The 19,006-nt window shown below is 43.3% G+C and overlaps 1 protein-coding gene across 1 annotated transcript in view; it reads left to right on the top strand.

Moving 5' to 3' along the window:
• Nucleotides 1–10,216: 10,216 nt before the first annotated feature.
• Nucleotides 10,217–19,006, top strand: part of ADD2 (adducin 2) — a 111,289-nt gene continuing 102,499 nt past the window's right edge. The window contains exon 1 of the mRNA XM_027131947.1: nt 10,217–10,660. The gene's annotated coding sequence lies outside the window, so the exon portion shown is untranslated. The remainder of the gene's footprint in view (nt 10,661–19,006) is intronic.

Raw genomic sequence — 19,006 nt, 5'->3', positions numbered from 1 at the left:
CCCAGCTAGGGCCATATGGCACCTTCGGGCAAGCTCAAGCAGCTTGAGCACAGACAGCTGTCGTTATAACGACTGCTCACCAAGACCTAGCGCTTAATAAATGGGCCTCTTCTCCATATTTTACATATGTTAATTTGTTCTCATAACAGTCCTGCAAGATAGGCACAACGATCCTTGCTTTACAGATGGAGAAACTGAGGCATAGAGAGTGTGGAGTCCACTTAGGCTGCCATAACCTAGACCACAGACTTGGTGGCTTAACAGAAACTTCTCAGTTCTGGAAGCTGGGAAGTCCAAGATCAAGGCCTGAAGGGTTTGGTTTGCTTCTCCTGGCTTGCCGACAGCTGCCTTCTCTCTGTGTCCTCACATGGTGGAGAGAGGGAGCAAACTCTGGTCTCTCTTCCTCTTCTTATAAGAACACCAATCCTATTGGATTAAGGCCCCACCCTTATAACTTCATTTAACCTTAATGGCCTCCTAAAAGCCCTGTCGTTGAATACAGTCACAGTGAGGGCTTCAGTGCATGAATTTTGGGGGAACACAGTTCAGTCCATAGCATTCCACCCCTTACTCCCCAAATTCATGCCCTTATCACATGCAAAATACATTCATTCCATTCAAACAGCCCCCAAAGTCTTACCTCATTCCAGCATCAACTCTAAAGTCCAAAGGCTCATCTAAATATCATCTAAAGCACTTTTGGGTAATACTCGAGGTATGATTCATCCTGAGGCAAGATTCCTCTCCAGCTGTGAACCTGTGAAACCAGACAAGTTATGTGCTTCCAAACTATAGTGGTGAACAGGCACAGGATAGACATTCCCATTCCAAAAGGGAGAGATTGGAAGAAAGTGGTGATGGGTCCCAAGCAAGCCCTGAACTTAGCAAGGCAAATTCCATTATATTTTAAGGTTTCAGAATAATCCTATTTGGCTCAGCGTCCCACCTTCCAGGTCCACTGGGATGGCAGCATAACCCCACACAGCTCTCTGCAGTGGCCCTGCCCTCTGAAACTAACAGGAAGCAGACTTGCCCCCTGGGCCTGTGGTCAGAGTGGCAGCCCAGATGCTCTCTGAATCGCCTGCGGATCATTCTTCCCTTTCCTTGAAGAACAGTGCATGTTTGCCACTGAATAGCTCTGTGGTCTTGTCCTGACAACCTTCCTTCATTCTGTCCTGCTTTATCTTTCCCCTTTAGTTCATATTGGCAGTGTCTTTGCTGCTCTTAATCCCATCTCTCTTCCTGGCCTCTGTTGAGATAGCGGATTAAGTCTATGAGTTGCACCCATGATCCCTTTATCAAACGGTTGTTCAGCCACACCCTTAGTGCTCTCTTCAGAGCAAGCTTTCTCACCTTTTGCAATATAGATAGGCTGAGAATTTTCTAAATGTCTAAGTTCTGGTTCCTTTTCGTTTAACAGTTCTTCCTTTAATTTATCTCTCACCTCTTGCATTTTGCTGTAAGCAGTAAGGAGGACCCAGGGTGCACCTTCAATATTTTGCCTAAAAGTCTCCTCTGCTAAATACCCAGGGTCATTCCTTTCAAGTTCTACCTTTGACAAAACACTAATACACAATTTAGCCAAGTTCTTTGCCACTTTATGACAAGGATTGCCTTGCCTCTGGAGTCTGGGGCCTCTCCACACCAATCGTGTGTATTGCCTCCCTGCCCTGTGTGGTTCTTCCCTCATGTGGGTGGGGTTACCGTTGCTGGTGGCCTCATTTTAATCAGCGATAATGAAACTGAGCAGGACCCTGTGGGGCTCCTGGGCACGGAAGCCTTTCCGTGTTCCCCGTTTCTTGTAGGGAACAGACTCCAGCCTCCAGGACCTTCCCTGAGTTCCAAAGGGCAGACTCGAACAGTTGGTCATCCAGGAAGGGAGGGGATGCAGAGACAGGGAAGGAGCAGCTAAGAAACAATAGTGCATCCTTGGGGCAGGGTCCTGGTTCCCCCTCAAGGGATACACATGACAATATCTTTAAACTCTTTATAGAATTAAAACCCAACAAATGGAAGATGTCAGCATTCTTCATACCAGAGAAGACCACCTGAGGCCAGATCAAAGGAACCAGAGAAGCTCATCAAGAAGATTACCTAAGACCAGATTAGAGGAGTGCAGGCCCTGCACATACCCTAATCTTGTCAGCAACCCCACCCTTGAACTATTGCTATAAAACTCCTCACTAAATCCTCCTGGGTTGGGACACATAGTTTTGGAGGGGCACGAGTCCACTGTGTCCCCCTTTGCCTGGCAAAGCAATAAAGCTATTATTTTCTACTTCATGTAAAACTCTGCCACTGAGATTTGACTCAGCACCAGTGCACAGAGGCTGAGCTTTTGGCATCAATAATAAGACTGTAAGTACTTTCACTTGTCCCATTCGGTCTCCATGACAACCCTGGGTGGTAGGAGACTATTCATTTTCTAGGGCTGCCATAACCAAATACCACAGACTGGGGGGCTTGAAGCACAGAAATGTATCTGAGATCAAGAGATGGAGGTCAGCAGGATTGCTTTCTTGATGCCTCTCTCCTTGGCTGTAGATGGCTGTCTTCTCCCTGTGTCAGTCTGTATCCACATTTCCTCTTCTTAAAAAGGCAGCATCCTATTGGATTAGGACTTACTCACATGACCTAGTTTTTTAAGCTCTTAATTGTCTTAGTTACCTCATTGTCTCTCTGAAGACCCTAACTCCAAATACAGTCAGTCATATTCTGAGGTACTAGGGGTTAGGATTTCAACATAGGAATTTGGGTTGGGGGCTCAAGTCAGCCCATAACAGAGAGCAAGCGCTGTTACCCTCACTTTACAGCTGGACCCGGGGGTCAGAGTCTTTACTGAGGCCGCACAGTCCATGGGACCAAGACTGGAGTCCCAGGCCCTGGACCCAAGTTTCATTCTCTTTCCATGGCAGGCCTCAGCCATGGGGTTGGCTGACCTTTTACTTGTTGGGAGAGTGGTGTCTTCAGGAGATCTAGACTTAGAATTTACCCTTGGTCTTGCTTTGAAAGCCCTGTCTTCCCTGCTCTCTCCTGTCTTAAATTTGATTTCCATAAATGAGGCCATAATTTATAGTTTATCTGGGAGGCAATTCCAGGAAATACCAATAGGGGAGTGGGAAAATGATATAGGTAGGAAGAGCCAGACAATGAAAGATGCATGCTGAGCAGGTGATGCTGTGGGCAGCTGGGGCTCAGTCCTGCTGGGGCCCCCTGGGAAAATATGCACAACACACCTCAGGGGGTCCTCCCCACACTTACAGAGGAGGGAGCCGGGCTCTTTATCCACTAACTCCTGATGGTCATAGGTTGAGAGCCGATTCCCTGGGGTGTCAATTCCTCCAGCACCTCCAGCATGCCCTGGGGAAGGCTGTTGATAAGAATGTCTGGCCCTGGAGAGTGCTAAGGCCCTGTGTTAGTTATCTATTGCTGAGCAACAAATGACCCCAAACTTTGCAACTTAAAACAACACATTTATTATATTACAGTTTCTGTGGGTCAGAAGTCGTGCTTGGGCATGGCTTAGCTGGGTCCTCTGCTTCAAGGTCTCTCTCAAGGCAGAAATCAAGGTGTCAGTCTAGGCTGCGGTCTCAGCTGAAGGCTTGGCTGGGGAAGGATTTGCTTCCAAGCTTATGTGGTTGTCTGCAGAATTCATTTCCTCTAGGACTTCTGAACTGATGGCCTCAGTTTCTAGCTGGTTTTTGGCCAGATATCACCCTCAGTTCCTTGCCACATAGATCTGTTAGACACTGCAGGTGTTAGACACTGCAGGTGTCTCTCCTTACAAGTTATTGCCGACTAGAAACATTTTTGTCAAGAGGCTTGGAGATTAGAAATAATTTTACCGCCTAACAGAAAGTCTAATTTTATCTGGCTATTGGAGGCTAGCCAAATGTGATTTTCTGGGTCTGACATGGAGTCTCCTATGCTCTTCTGTCCCTTGTCAAGGGCCAGGCAACTCGAGCTTTCTGCAAGTGAGACTTTGAATTCTGATGATGTTTGATGGAGCCAGCTAGTTCTAGTTCCTTCTGTTGGATTTCAAAGGGAATTTGGAATTGAGTGAGAACTTCTGGAACTTCAACTAAAATTCCATATAGGCTATTAATATAGAAATTAATACAATGAAGTCTTGTTTTCCATCTGACATTTGAATAATTCCTAAAGCCATAGAATGGCACAACTCTTCCCAGCACTCGTCACATTCAGATGGCATCTGGGAGAAGCTGGAGGGATTTTTTTTTTTTTTAAGATTCTGTGATGGCTAGAAGAGCAAAATCAAAGCAGAATCGGTTTTTTTCTTTTTTCTGGTGGGGGCAAAGGAGAATGTATCAGCCTTATGGACTTTATCAGTGTCTTGTACTAGTTCTGCTTTTTAAAATCAAATATTTTTCCCCTCCGAGAGGGCATGGGCAACGTAGTAGTTAGAGCTCAGCTCTGGAGCCATGGTGCTTACGTTTGCATCCTGGCTTGGCCACCCACTGTCTGTGCAACCTTGGGAGAGTTACTTAACCTCTCTGTGCCTCAGTCTCTTCATCTATTAAATAGGGTAATACTATTTCCACCACATAGAGTTCTTGTGAGGATTAAATGAGTAAAATGCATGTAAAGCTCTCAGAACAATGGCAGGAGCCAAAAAGAGTTTGCTATTATTAGTCTGAGAAAGCTTACTAACACACCAGGAAGAGAAATTTTTGAGAGGTGGTGATGACCAAGGGGATTTATGAAACCTGCTATTTCTGGACTAAACAAAAATTCTCTATTCCCGTTTTGGGTTCTAGTTCAGAAAAGGGCCTACCATACCTGTGATTTCAGGGCTCCAGAGAAGGAATTTCCAACTTCCCACATATTATCACTCGGCACCAGTAGTGCACAGTTGCCTGAAGTGTCTCCATACACATATCATTTCCTGGTTCTGGCCAGACAGACCTCGGGTCCTGGTGGCTGAGATACTTGTAATTCTAGTGGCTTTTGACGGGAGAATGGGGAGAGAACTTATGGACTCTGATTCTGAAGATGAAGTGGGAATGGATGAGGAGCTCTGAGTGGGAAGGATGGGTAGAGACCAGGGGTTGGAGGGCTGGGGGAGCTAGAGCAGAAAGACAAAATTTACTCTGGCATCTGAAATGAAATGACTGCCAGGTGTCCTAGGGTTGTTGTGGTGGGCATTTTCTCCTTTTCTATGTCAGTAGTAGCTTGCATACAGTGGCATTTCTTATATGTTAGTGTGCAAAGGAATCCCTAGGAATGCTTGTTAAAAATATGGGTTCCTGGGCCCACCTCCAGGGATTCTGATTCTGCAGCAACACTGTGGTGGGGTCTGGTGATTTTCATGGGACTGTGTACCCCAGAATCTCGAGGGAGCAGAGGGGCTATGATCTGGTTGGGGGTGGTGACCAGAGGATTTTCTGGAAGCTGTACTTGCCCTGTCACCACATTTAAAAAAATACATAGTGTAACACATACAGACTGAGAGTGAGGGGATGGAAAAAGATATTCCACACAAATGGAAATCAAAAGAAAGCTGGAGTAGATATTCTCATATCAGACAAAATAGACTTTAAAACAAAGATTATTACAAGAGACAAAGAAGGACACTACATAATGATCAAGGGATCAATCCAAGAAGAAGATATAAGAATTGTAAATATTTATGCACCCAAGAGAGGAGCACCTCAATACATAAGGCAAATACTGACAGCCATAAAAAGGGAAATCGACAGTAACACAATCATAGTAGGGGACTTTAATACCCCACTTTCACCAATGGACAGATCATCCAAAGTGAAAATAAATAAGGAAACACAGGCTTTAAAAGATACATTAAACAAGATGGACTTAATTGATATTTATAGGACATTCCATCCAAAAAACAACAGAATACACATACTTCGCAAGTGCTCATGGAACATTCTCCAGGATAGATCATGCCTTGGGTCACAAATCAAGCCTTGGTAAATTTAAGAAAATTGAAATCATATCAAGTATCTTTTCCGACCACAACACTATGAGACTAGATATCAATTACAGGAAAAAATCTGTAAAAAATACAAACACATGGAGGCTAAACAATACACTACTTAATAACCAAGAGATCACTGAAGAAATCAAAGAGAAAATCAAAAAATATGTAGAAACAAATGACAATGAAAACACGATGACCTAAAACCTATGGGATGCAGCAAAAGCAGTTCTAAGAGGGAAGTTTATAGCAGTACAATCCTACCTCAAGAAACAAGAAACCTCTCAAATAAACAACCTAACCTTACACCTAGCAATTAGAGAAATAAGAACAAAAAAACCCCAAAGTTAGCAGAAGGAAAGAAATCATAAAGATCAGATCAGAAATAAATGAAAAAGAAAGGAAGGAAACGATAGCAAAGATCAATAAAACTAAAAGCTGGCTCTTTGAGAAGATAAACTAAATTGATAAACCGTTAGCCAGACTCATCAAGGAAAAAAGGAGAAGGCTCAAATCAACAGAATTCAAAATGAAAAAGGAGAAGTAACAACTGACATGGCAGAAATACAAAGGATCATGAGAGATTACTACAAGCAACCATATGCCAGTAAAATGGACAACCTGGAAGAAATGGACAATTCTTAGAAAAGCACAACCTTCCAAGACTGAACCAGGAAGAAATAGAAAATACAAACAGACCAATCACAAGCACTGAAATTGAGACTGTGATTAAAAATCTTCCAACAAACAAAAGCCCAGGACCAGATGGCTTCACAGGCAAATTCTATCAAACATTTAGAGAAGAGCTAACACCTATCCTTCTCAAACTCTTCCAAAATATAGCAGAGGGAGGAACACTCCCAAACTTATTCTACGAGGCTGCCATCACCCTGATACCAACACCAGACAGAGATGTCACAAAGAAAGAAAACTACATACCAGTATCACTGATGAATATAGATGCAAAAATCCTCAACAAAATACTAGCAAACAGAATCCAACAGCACATTAAAAGGATCATACACCATGATCAAGGGGTGTTTATCCCAGGAATGCAAGGATTCTTCAATATACGCAAATCGGTCAATGTGATACACCATATTAACAAATTGAAGGAGAAAAACCATATGATCATCTCAATAGATGCAGAGAAAGCTTTCGACAAAATTCAACACCCAATTGTGATAAAAACCCTGCAGAAAGTAGGCATAGAGGGAACTTTCCTCAACATAATAAAGGCCATATATGACAAACACACAGCCAACATCATCCTCAATGAAAAAGTGAAACCATTTCCACTAAGATCAGGAGCAAGACAAGGTTGCCCACTCTCACCATGCTTATTCAACATAGTTTTGGAAGTTTTAGCCACAGCAATCAGAGAAGAAAAAGACATAAAAGGAATCCAAATCGGAAAAGAAGAAGTAAAGCTGTCACTCTTTGCAGTTGACATGATACTATAAATAGAGAATCCTAAAGATGTTACCAGAAAACTACTAGAGTTAATCAATGAATTTGGTAAAGTAGCAGGATACAAAATTAATGCACAGAAATCTCTTGCCTTCCTATACACTAATGATGAAAAATCTGAAAGTGAAATTAAGAAAACACTCCAATTTACCAGTACAACAAAAAGAATAAAATATCTAGGAATAAACCTACCTAAGGAGACAAAAGACCTGTATGCAGAAAACTATAAGACCCCGATGAAAGAAATTAAAGATGACACAAATAGATGGAGAGATATACCATGTTCTTGGATTGGAAGAATCAACATTGTGAAAATGACTATACTACCCAAAGCAATCTACAGATTCAATGCAATCCCTATCAAACTACCAATGGCATTTTTCACAGAACTAGAAGAAAAAAATTCACAATTTGTATGGAAACACAAAAGACCCCGAATAGCCAAAGCAATCTTGAGAAAGAAAATGGAGGTGGAGGAATCAGCCTCCGTGACTTCAGACTATACTACAAAGCTACAGTAATCAAGGCAGTATGGTACTGGCACAAAAACAGAAATATAGATCAATGGAACAGGATAGAAAACCCAGAGGTAAACCAATGCACATATGGTCACCTTATCTTTGATAAAGGGGTCAAGAATATACAGTGGAGAAAAGACAGCCTCTTCAATAAGTGGTGCTGGGAAAACTGGACAGCTACATGTAAAAGAATGAAATTAGAACACTCCCTAACACCATATACAAAAATAAACTCAAAATGGATTAAAGACCTAAATGTAAGGCCAGACACCATCAAACTCTCAGAGGAAAACATAGGCAGAACACTCTATGACATAAATCACAGCAAGATCCTTTTTGACCCACCTCCTAGAGAAATGGAAATAAAAACAAAAATAAACAAATGGGACCTAATGAAACTTAAAAGCTTTTCCACAGCAAAGGAAACCATAAATAAGACGAAAAGACAACCCTCAGAATGGGAGAAAATATTTGCAAACAAAGCAACTGACAAAAGATTAATCTCCAAAGTTTACAAGCAGCTCAACATCAAAAAGACAAACAACCCAATCCAAAATTGGGCAGAAGACCTAAATAGACATTTCTCCAGAGAAGATATACAGATTGCCAACAAACACATGAAAGAATGCTCAACATCACTAATCATTAGAGAAATGCAAATCAAAACTACAATGAGGTATCACCTCACACCAGTTAGAATGGGCATCATCAGAAAATCTACAAACAACAAAAGCTGGAGAGGGTGTGGAGAAAAGGGAACCCTCTTGCACTGTTAGTGGGAACGGAAATTGATACAGCCACTATGGAGAACAGTATGGATGTTCCTTAAAAAACTAAAAACAGAACTACCATACACCCCAGCATTCCCACTCCTGGGCATATACACTGAGGAAACCATAATTCAAAAAGAGTCATGTACCACAGTGTTCACTGCAGCTCTATTTACAATAGCCAGGACATGGAAGCAACCTAAGTGTCCATCAACAGATGAATGGATGAAGAATATGTGGCACATATATACAATGGAATATTACTGAGCCATAAAAAGAAAAGAAGTTGAGTTGTTTGTAGTGAGGTGGATGGACCTAGAGTCTGTCATACAGAGTTAGGTAAGTCAGAAAGAGAAAAACAAATACCGTATGCTAGCACATATTTATGGAATCTAAATAAATAAATAAATAAATGGTCATGAAGAACCTAGGGGCAAGAGGGGGCTAAAGACACAGACCTACTAGAGAACGGACTTGAGGCATGGACATATATACACTACGAAACGTAAAATAGATAGCTAGTGGAAAGCAGCCGCATAGCACAGGGAGATCAGCTCGGTGCTTTGTGACCACCTAGAAGTGTGGGATAGGGAGGGTGGGAGGGACGGAGACCCAGAGGGAAGAGAGATGGGGACATATGTATATGTATAACTGATTCACTTTGTTATAAAGCAGAAACTAACACACCTTTGTAAAGCAATTATACTCCAATAAAGATGTTAAAAAAAAAAACATAGTGTGAATGTTGATTTAGGTGAGCTTTGGGGAGTTGATGGAGATTATGGGGTCTAAAGTCTAAAGACTAAAGATTATGGGGCCTAAAGTCTCAGGCTCGCACTTGACATCCCTACTTTCTGAGGGCCCCACATTGAGAAACACTATCAGAAAGTAGAAGTGGGAGGTGCCATAGGTACACTGTCATTTTACAGAGTAAGACAATAAGGCCCAGAGAGGTTAAGTGACTTCATCAGGGTCACACAGCTAGTTAATGGCACGTCTGGGACGTAACCAAGTATTCTGGTTCTCCCTCCAGTTGCACGTTCACCAAACACCTGTTCCCGCCGGGGTGGGAGACTGCGAGAGGGGAGTGGGTGAGAGGTGGAAGTAGTGAGAATTGGAGGGAGCTGGGCCCATCCATAACCCCAGAGGGTAGGGCAACAAGAAACATTTTGCCCTTGTGGAAAATGGAGTCAGCATTAGAATAGGGATGATTTTGGCTTGGAATTCAAATGGCCAAACAATTGCTATTAAAATTATGAATAGAATTAATCCTCTAAAGCAAGATGTCCTTCCTAGTCAAAAAATATTACAAATACAAGACTTTGCTTCTATTTAATCCCAAGAGGATACAACCTCTATCTGAGCTCAAGTTTCAGATTTTCTTCCTAGTGACCACATCCTCACACTGGCTCTTGGCTGTTCCGGTCAGCTCGTGGTGCGGAAGTGGCGGTGAGCAGAGGGCCTGGGCGGCGGGACTGCGGCAGCGCGGGCGGCGAGACTGCGAGCGGGCGGGGGCACTGCAGCACCGCGGCCCTCGGGCGTCCGGGCAGCGGCCCGCTAGAGGGGGCGCTGTGGGCACCGCCAAGCGTCCTTTTGTCAGCGCACAGGGCCGAGAGAGCTCTCATTTCCTCCTAGCCTCGTGCTGGAAATGGATTTAATTCTGACACCAGGGCTGTAAGGGACGAGCGGGAACGAAAGCCTTTTGTCAAGGAGTAGCAGTCTCTGTTGTCTGTAATTACCACTGACGCGGAGAAGCTGCGTTGCTGGTGGAATTCCAGGCAGCTCTGGCAAGTGCGGGGCTGCAGGATGAGTAGAAAACATTGCTCTGCCGATTAGCTGGGTGCATTTATCAAGCAGATCCCAAAAAGAAAAACCAACCAGCAGAACAAACCCCCAACAGCCCGCAGCGGAAGACCAGAGATGGATAAGATGCCTTGCAGGAGGTAAGCCCGTCTTGGGAATGGGCGCCATGGGCTGGCCTTGGTTTTGTTTATTTTAAGCGAATTTGAGACCCCCCCCCCCCCCTACAGCATCCTTCTACCGACCGGGAGCTGGTTGGTCCAGATCGGTGAGCGTCTGTTAGTGAGTGCGTCTGCGAGGCAGCCCTTCCCCTCGTCTGTGCTTTATGCCTAAAGGTTTCTGTTGCTGATGTAACATTGGAGGTTCTTTGGAAAGCGGGCTGCCAAGCGCTGGCCTCTGCCTGGGGAAGATCGAACCCACCCGCCCCGAGAGCAGCGCCTCACAGGTGGGGCTTTCTTCTCGGTCCGGGCTGGCTGGCAGGCGGCAAGCCTCGCCTCGCGGGGCCGCCCCTCCCTTCCCTCCGCGCTCCGCCGCCGCCCTCCCGGGGAGCCGCGGGACCCGCTCGGCAGGGCTGGGCGCGCTCCCCGGGCCTCGCCATCGCCGTGGCGACGCCGCAGCTGCGGGGCTAGCAGGTGCGGCGTCGGCAGCAGCTTGCCTTGGGAGGAGGGCCGCTGGCACGTGAGCGGACCCCAGGGGGTTTGAATTTTTATGCGACTCCACCACTTTGGAGGGAAAAAAGGCCACTGTCCCCGAGGAGATCGGGCCAGGCTGTACATCTCTTAGATTTCGTCTTCCCTCCCCTCTCTTCCCCTGTCTCCCCTCCCCTCCTGCACCCGGGAGGAGGCCACGCACCACCCGCGAGGCGGGGGCCATCGTCTGCTTGTTTTGAAATCGCGACCACAGCCAGTCTACCTGGTGTTGGGGGGAAGGGAGGGGCAGACTGCTTTAGGATGCTGATCGGGCGCTCGGGTCTAGCCTATTGTCTTGCCTTTTCTCCCCCTTTCTTTTCTTCTCTAATCTCCACCCCCTGACAAAAAAGAAAGAAAAAAAAAGAAAAGAAAAAAGCGGGTGGGTGGGGAGAGAGAGAGAAAGAGAGACAGAGACAGAGAGAGATAAGAAAAGAGGGGGGGTGAAAAGCCCCCAAGCCCACACCCTATCCAATTCTTTTGAAAATTGTCCTTTATCTTTGACACATGATTATTTCCCATCTGTTTCTTTACGTCTACTCCTCCCTCCTCTTGCAGTTTGTCCGCTAAGATTCAACTGACTCAAATGAGCCTTATTAATACTAGAAATCAAATCTCAGTTTCCTAAAGGGACGTTTTGTGCTTTCTGACTAACCCCAAATGAGGGGTTTCCGGCGTCCTGGCAGGAGCAAAGGATGGGGAAGGTGGACTCCCGCCTCTCACATCTAGGGTGTGGATCTGGTGGAGATACAGGAGATGTCGAACTTGTGCGGTGAGGTATGTCCTCGTTAATGGGATTTGAAAATGATGTTTTATTTTAAGGGAAAAATAGTTGGTAACATTTGAAGTGAAAGGGCTTTAAATTTTAAATGAGTATGACCAGGGAAGAGAGCTGTGAAGTTTCACACTTGCAAGTCACCCCTCTCACTGACGTATGAAGAGTACATGTTACAGATTTTAAAAGGAGCTGGGCCATTTAATATTTCTACTTTATAATGTTCTACCTTCATTCTGCCTGCAGACCAAGATCTTGCTCAGAACCCCCCCCCCCCACCTACCATCAATCCCCACCCCCCCACCCCTAGAAGGACACAGTAAAAGCAAACTTTTCATTATTAGTATGATGTCAATACATTTTGGAGAATCACTCTTTTTTGGTGCTGGAATTAGTAAATCTCAGCTATTCTTAAGAGTTTACAGGTGATCAAGTGTGTTTGTTGGCAGAGGGTTTAGAGTTAAGATTTTAAATACATAAAAAAAGACTCTGATAAATATATTTATCACCTACCGTGTTCTACAAAGGATTTAAGACAGTTTACAGGGATTCATAAAATATAGCAAGGCAGACTTAGAAGTAGATGGGAAGAAAAAGAAAGCGAAAGGTAAAGACATAAAATTGTATTAAGAATGAGGCTAATGCAAAAATACAAACATATGAGAGGCAAACAAGTCCAGCTCTGAACTTTCTAGCAGCTCATACAGAAAGGGAAATTGACCAGCCTACGGTTCATATGCTTTATTTATTCACTGACTCATTCACTCACTTGTTCACTCAAGAAACATTCACTGAGGACCTACTCTGCACAGATTCTGTGAGAGGTGCTGGGAACAAAGGGGTGAAGCAGACAGACATGGTCTCTTCCCTGACAACATTTACAGCCGAATGCAAGAAACGGACAATCACGAAGAAATCTCGAAAACGAGTATGTGATTACAAGTTGTGATAAAAGCTGTGCAGGAGCTCATGCAGCTCATTATCAAAAAACAAACAACCCAATCCGAAAATGGGCAGAAGACCTAAATAGACATTTTTCCAAAGAAGACATACAGATTGCTAAAAACACATGAAAGGATGCTCAACATCACTAATCATTGGAGAAATGCAAATCAAAACTACGATAAGGTATCACCTCACACTGGTCAGAATGGCCATCATCAAAAAATCTACAAACAACAAATGCTGGAGAGGGTGTGGAGAAAAGGGAACCCTCTTGCACTGTTGGTGGGAACGTAAATTGATACAGCCACTATGGAGAACAGTATGGAGGTTCCTTAAAAAACTAAAAATAGAACTACCATATGACCCAGCAATCCCACTCCTGGGCATACACCCTGAGAAAACCATAATTCAAAAATAATCATGTACCCCAGTGTTCATTGCAGCTCTATTTACAATAGCCAGGACATGGAAGCAACCTAAGTGTCCATCAACAGATGAATGGATGTAGAATATGTGGCACATATATACAATGGAATATTACTCAGCCATAAAAAGAAGTGAAACTGAGTTATTTGTAGTGAGGTGGATGGACCTAGGGTCTGTCATACAGAGTGAAGTAAGTCAGAAAGAGAAAAAAAGTGCCGTATGCTAACACATATATATGGAATCTAAAAAAAAGAAAATGGTTCTGAAGAACCTAGGGGCAGGACAGGAATAAAGATGCAGATATAGAGAACGGACTTGAGGACATGGGGAGGGGGAAGGGTAAGCTGGGACGAAGTGAGAGAGTGGCATGGACTTCTATACACTACCAAATGTAAAATAGATAGCTAGTGGGAAGCAGCAGAATAGCACAGGGAGGTCAGCTCAGTGCTTTGTGACCACCTAGAGGGGTGGGGTAGGGAGGGTAGGAGGGAGATGCAGGAGGGAGGGGATATGGGGATATATGTATATGTATAGTTGATTCACTTTGTTATAAAGCAGAAACTAACACACCATTGTAAAGCAATCATACTCCAATAAAGATGTTTAAAAAAAAAAAAGAGCTGTGCAGGAAAAGCATGAAGCACAAATGTCACGTGTCCAGACATAAAAATATGAAATAAAAGCTTCTTTAGAGAAGCACAACAATTCTTGATTCTAAGAGCAGAAAGGAACTTTTTTCAGATATGATGCAGTGTTTGGAACGATGTCCCAAATCATGCCCTCATCAGACACATGGGTTTCACTCAGCCTTTTTTAGAGTGTCCCTTAGTGTGAGGGATCCTGCTATTACCCCACAGGTCTCGGACCCCTGGGGTTCTGCGAATATATGTATTTTGAGAGGTCTGTGTATTCCCTAAAATTCAGTGGTTTTATTTCAGTGATAATCTTCAATAATAAATATTAAAACCATGTTCTGGATCATTTTGATGGCAACCCCCAAAGCAAGGCTGGGGCCTCTGTTTGCCTCTGTAACTTCCCATGTGGGCCAGGAGCAGGCCTGGTGGCTGGGGCCACAGCACAGATGAGGGGGAGGGGAGTTTAAATCAAGACACCTGGGGAGAGTGGTGAGTCCACCCAGGGCACAGGCTTGCCAGACTCAAAAAAGAACAGCATCTGGTGACCGCTGCTATACAGTCAAGAATTGAAGCTCTTGGGCCAGCTCCACCTTTGTATGGAGCAATTTATTTGCAGCAGGTGTTGTAGTAAAAACACAATGAAAGAATTGCTTTTGCTGGTTTTAGAATAATTGGATTAGATCTCCATTTAGTGCAGATTTAGCAACCTCCCAATAAGTACCTTATGTCCAAAGCAATGAGACAGGCAATTAATTTGGTGTAATGGTTAAGTGGAGCCAGACTGCCTGGCTTCAAATCCATTTTTCCACTTACTAGCTGTGAGACTTTGGGCAAGTTACTCAGCCTCTCTGTTGCTACGATAATATGTGGATAAATATGGGTTATTGATTTCATAGTAAGATTGTGAGGATTACAGGCATTACATGTGAAATACCTGGAGCATATCTATGTTCAATAAATGTTAGCAACTAATACTATTTTTATTAGTGTGAAATGCACTTCATTTATGTAGGTACCCCAGGATGGCTTGATATCAGCATTTTAAATTATGATATCTGAACTATCTTCAAGTAGCAGACACATTTTTGAGGTTATTAATATTGTTTTGCATTGTTTATGTATTGTTTGCATTAATATGTTGAAGTGAAAAATTCAGATAATGGCGATATGTAGTAACTAGACCTGCAGCTACGTCTTTCTATTGTTAAACCCAAATGGTATTTTAATTTCAGCAAAACAATATTATCTGCTGCAGTAAATTAATTTTATTAACCTGACCTTTTAAAGTTGGATAGTTGTATTTATTTGCACATTTGTTTTGGCATTCTAGTTTTATAAAAGTTATAAAGTGTAAGTATTTGAACTGGTCTTTATGAGTGTACGTACTTAAGTTATATTTTACTAAAAGTGACTTAGGTCAACCCTCGGTCCATGAGATATTTTTTTTCCTTCAAAAGGGATTTCTATATAGTTCAAGCATTTTGAGCTATATAATTCAAGCATTTTGACAGACCCAAGATTCTTGGGATAGAATTTTGAACCTCTAGAAGAGAGATTGCAGCCCCAAATTTGACTCTATATACCTTAACTGCCATAGATTTAGTCTGAAAGAATTTTAAGGCAGTAATAACAAAACTTGCCTCTGTCTTCAACAACAATAGCAAAATCCCCTGGACTCAAAGAATGGCAAGCTTCCAGCCAAAATCCGTCCTGGTCTATCTTCCAGGATAAGCTACAAATGAAAGGTTTGCCAATGTTATTGAATGAAGTGAAAAGAAAGCCTATTCTCTGTGGAGTACAACATTTGATTGTATGGACTAAGACAAGTTTACTGATTATATTGTTCAAATCTCTTTTAAAATTTTCTTTGTACCTAGGTGATCTGTCAGAGATTACAAGAAGTGTGTTAGTCTCCCACTATAATCATATTTTTGATTGCTTTCCTTTTGATATACACTTATCATAGACATATGCATGTATATAGACACACACACACACACACACACACACACACACAGAGTTATTTGATGGTGTGTTACTTAGGACCTGGTTGCCCAGGACTGGTGGGTTTCCTGGGATGGGGGGCTTTCAATGCTAAAATTGGGACAGTGCCAGGCAAAGGAAGACAGATCTATTTTAGTTTTAGAGAACAGCAAGAGAACAGACAATAGGCTCGTATTCTTTAAGAAGAAGATGTGGTACAAATGGTGCCAACCAACAACAACCAGCCCATGATTCAATAAGTAACTCTCCTGGGAAGAGGCAGGTGTGTTCTCCCAGTTGAGACCTGGAAGAATCCTTAAGGTCCAGGCCTGAAAGTCCTGGAAGGGCTGTGATGTGGTCGGGGAGAGGGTGGCTGTATAAATCAAAAGGCTCTAGGAACTCTTTCAGCACCTTCCACCTCGAGTGCCTGGACCCAGTCTTGACATGTGCCCAGGGAGCCCTCAGTGAAGCTTCCAACCAGGTTGGTTCAAGTCAACCCAACAGTTGTGACTAAAGACAAAGATATATAAGTATATAAATAAGTGCCACTTGGCCCACCAGTGAATATCCCTAACATACTTGATCTGACCCAGGACCCCAACCTTCAAACAACCCAAGCAGGACCTGGAGGTTAGGGAGTTTAGGATGTGGTAGCCAGAAATCAAAATTCAGTGCTCTATACAATATTTAGAATGGTCTTCCCTGGGCCCAGCCTTGAAGGGGCTGGAAAGAACTTACCAAGCCAAGGAGCGAATCCCTCTGGCTTCTGTGAATGGCAGCACTAAGGACCATTGGACACCCTCCGCCCCATCCCCACACACAGACAGCTGACTGGACCAGGCATGAACCTGTGAGGACTTGGAACCTCAGGGCTGGTAGCCATATTAGGCCAAACAGGGGAGCGTGTTAGGGTGAGGATAGATCATGGGTCGTCCCCCTACTTCCCTCGCCAATTTAGAGAAGCCACTTGGCTCCCTTGAGGTGGCCACAGTGATTCCAGTTCTAGTAGCTTCCATGAAGTCCAGCTAGACCTTGGTCCCTAGTTGATGAGGTTGCCCTCCATCCTGCTAGTCTAGTTTGCTTGGGCTCCTGTTTCAGACAGCCATAATGTCCGGCTAGAACTCTGGCTCACTCCAGAGCTTCCGGCTTCTGTTCCCTACGTGGAGCCCAACCTCTCTCCATCCATCCATAGTGATCTTTCCAAAACAAAAATTGAATCTTGTCACTCCTCTACCCTCGGGATAAAGCCCAAATTCCGTACCTACCCCTACTGCTTTACATCTCCTTCCTTGGAGATGTAGGCTAGACCATCTTTCTGGACATTCCCCCTCTCCACAACAGACAAACTTTTAGCAAGCCTTATTAAAAGAAAAAAAATAACAACACTAGAAATGATATATGGAGTGAAGGGGAGAAGAAGAGATTTGAAATCATAAGAACACTATGCATTATTGTATCCTAACGTGTGAAAGTCTTGATGAAATGGACAACTTCCACAGAAAATAGGAACTACCAATATTTACTCCAGAAATCGAATGTCATGTTCCTGGATGGGACGAATCGACGTTACAAAGATGTCGATTCCTCACAGATTCTACCGTGTGGATGGCAGTCTTCCTGGTAACCAGAAGTGATGCAGATTTGTTCCTATTTTTATATTCCTGCAGTAATTTTCTGTGGAATCTTGAAAGGGGTAGTTAACTACATATGCTCAATTGTGAATCATTTTATTGAAGGGAAAGCCAATACATGTGCATTTAAATGTCATTTATAAATTGTTTTTCTCGAAGAACAAATGAAGTTATTAAACTTTGAAATGCATGGGGGCTTTATGGAGACAGAATTTCATTTAACGGACATGATTTTCCACCCAAATTATTTTATTGAGTATGAATTTCATCGTGTTTGCTTTCTTTACTCTGCATGGCACCAATAATAAGGATCTCTTGGCTTTTATTTGTAAAAATCGATGGTGAAAAGACACTGGAAAAGTGAGGGCAGGTTCAGTTCTTTCCACCTTTACTTGTGTCAGGTGGCAGAGCATCTATCCTGGTTATCTCAGCATGCCTTTATTTAGAATTTATTCTTCTTCCCTCTTCGCACCACCTTTCTCTTAGATCCTTCCAACACCCTCATTTGTGTCCTAAATCAGCTACATCTGTTACCATAGTTATGCAGCATACAGCTTAACCCATTCCACGCTTGTTCCGACTGTATATTGCGTAAGACTTCCTTTATTGTATTTCATAAAACATACCATTATTTTTCCTTCTTCGTCACCTGTCCCCCAATTTTTATTCTTTTTAAGGCAACGCACGTGTATAGTTAAGAAATCAAATAGGACTGAAGGGCTTCTAACAGAAAGCAACAATCCCTGCCCCGCCCCAAATGCTTTCTCCACAGGCGAACCAATTTTAGCTCTGTTTTCCATTCTGTGTACTGCTGTTTCTGGATTTATCGACTTTGATCATCATCTAGTGACTTTCTGCCATGAGAGTCAAGGATGTAGTCTATTTACACCACAGCTACATCCCTTCACTGCCTTCTGGTCACCCCTGCCACACCAGACAGTGCATTTATTAAAACCAGATTTCTCATCCCATGGACGGTTGGTTGGGTCACTTGACTCTACTCTGTAAGATAAGGCTATACCAATACCATCACCTCTCCTTGCCTGCTTCCTCCTTCCCTCTAGCTGTACATTTACTTCTGCATTATCAAAATTGATAAAATATTCATTGTGTTCCATTGCCATAGTTGGTTTCTATGATTTGTCTATAAGGTAATTGTAAATGATGAAAACTCTTAATGTGCTCATTATCCAACTGGGTTGCTGTTTTTCACTGTTCACGATAAGTAATATGCTAGGATTTCATATCCTTCTCAGGGGCTCCAACATCTCAACCTTTGGACCACTCAGTGGAAAATGCTTCCAGGGTGAAGTTCAAATGGATTCTGTTACTCTGAGGGCACCGGCACCGTCAGAGCTGCTCTACTTCGCCCCTGCAGTGCGTACAGTTTCTCTAAGAAGACTCACCC

The sequence above is a fragment of the Aethalodelphis obliquidens genome, unplaced genomic scaffold (genome assembly GCF_003676395.1).
Source record: "Aethalodelphis obliquidens isolate GAN/ISIS:26980383/991018 unplaced genomic scaffold, ASM367639v1 scaffold40, whole genome shotgun sequence".
NCBI lineage: Eukaryota > Metazoa > Chordata > Mammalia > Artiodactyla > Delphinidae > Aethalodelphis > Aethalodelphis obliquidens.
Note: the sequence above shows the minus strand (reverse complement) of the source record. Positions and strands in the feature narration are given on the sequence as shown.